We start from the raw sequence: 1,225 nt of genomic DNA on the forward strand, positions 1-1,225 counted from the left end.
ATCATGAAGTTAAGCAATGTTTTTAAAATCAAGCACCGGAGACCGAATTCAGCAGGTTCCAAAAATTTGCGTATCGATCGTATCGTATTTATTATCATATTCACATATTTATTACCATTATTATTTTATGTGTGAAGCTATCGAATTACTTCTCTGTTAGGGATAATCGCACCACATCTCACCAAATTGCGAATGGTGTATATAAAATACGAATGCAGTCTAATATTTACCCAGCATAGACTTTTTTTTCATATGTTTTTGATTGTTCTTCACATTTCTTGGTCTTAAACGCGATTATCGCTTACAGTGTAATTGCTTCGTAACAAGTTTTTATTTTATTTGTTAGTATGGTACAGACTAACATTGAAGTACCTTCTTATCATATGTATCATTTATATGGCGTGTTTTGCTTGTTCTGTATTGCTGAATGTGGTAATTCATAAATTCAACTTATTCAACACATTTGTATAAAATAACATGGAATCTAAAGGATATTCTGATTTGTCATAAAATATCCCTATCTAATAGAGAACTTCAATGCGCATGACCAATTCTAGCACGAGTAATATCCGAGTCCATTCGGACTAAACTGTTGCTGTCGTATCCAACATTTTGTTTCATTGGGTACAGTATTTATTGCAATGTCTGACTATTATCAATGATACTATGAAATTCAAACAGTGCAGTTGGCTAAAGTGATTTAAGTTATGAATATAGTGAGAATAAATAAAATTTAAAGCCAACAGGTAAATATTTACAATTAGAATATTGCTTTATTTAGCTTTAATGCGTTGTTTGTGAAATTTAAATCTTTTGTATTATCCCAGATTTAATAAATTTGACATATATTTAAAGCAAGCATGGTTTATTGTCGGAAGTAATGTCTCTTATACAAATTAATAGTTGAAATGACTAATTGAAGAATGAATTAACTCTTTCAATGTATTTTATTTTTCTTGATCCGATAAATGATTCTTAAAAATAATGCGGATATTAACATGATGTTAACAATCAAAATTACATTAAATTTTCATATTATTATCATTCTCAAGAAACAGTTAAGATAGCTTTCACAAGTTATCTATACATTAACAACTATATGTTAACAAAAGAAAACCATAATATTTGTTTATAAGAGCGTAGTCTTTATTATTATTGAAATGATAACGATAATTGTAAAAAAATATGATTTTATAAGTATAATGCATCTGTTAAATTACCTAAC

General features: G+C 28.0%; 1 protein-coding gene across 2 annotated transcripts in view; it reads left to right on the plus strand.

The window, feature by feature from the left end:
* Positions 1–539: 539 nt before the first annotated feature.
* Positions 540–1,225, plus strand: part of LOC1274421 (uncharacterized) — a 151,268-nt gene continuing 150,582 nt past the window's right edge. For both annotated transcript variants that reach the window (XM_061641834.1, XM_061641833.1), the window contains exon 1: positions 540–746. The gene's annotated coding sequence lies outside the window, so the exon portion shown is untranslated. The remainder of the gene's footprint in view (positions 747–1,225) is intronic.

Source organism: Anopheles gambiae, chromosome 2 (assembly GCF_943734735.2).
Source record: "Anopheles gambiae chromosome 2, idAnoGambNW_F1_1, whole genome shotgun sequence".
Classification (NCBI taxonomy): Eukaryota; Metazoa; Arthropoda; class Insecta; order Diptera; family Culicidae; genus Anopheles; species Anopheles gambiae.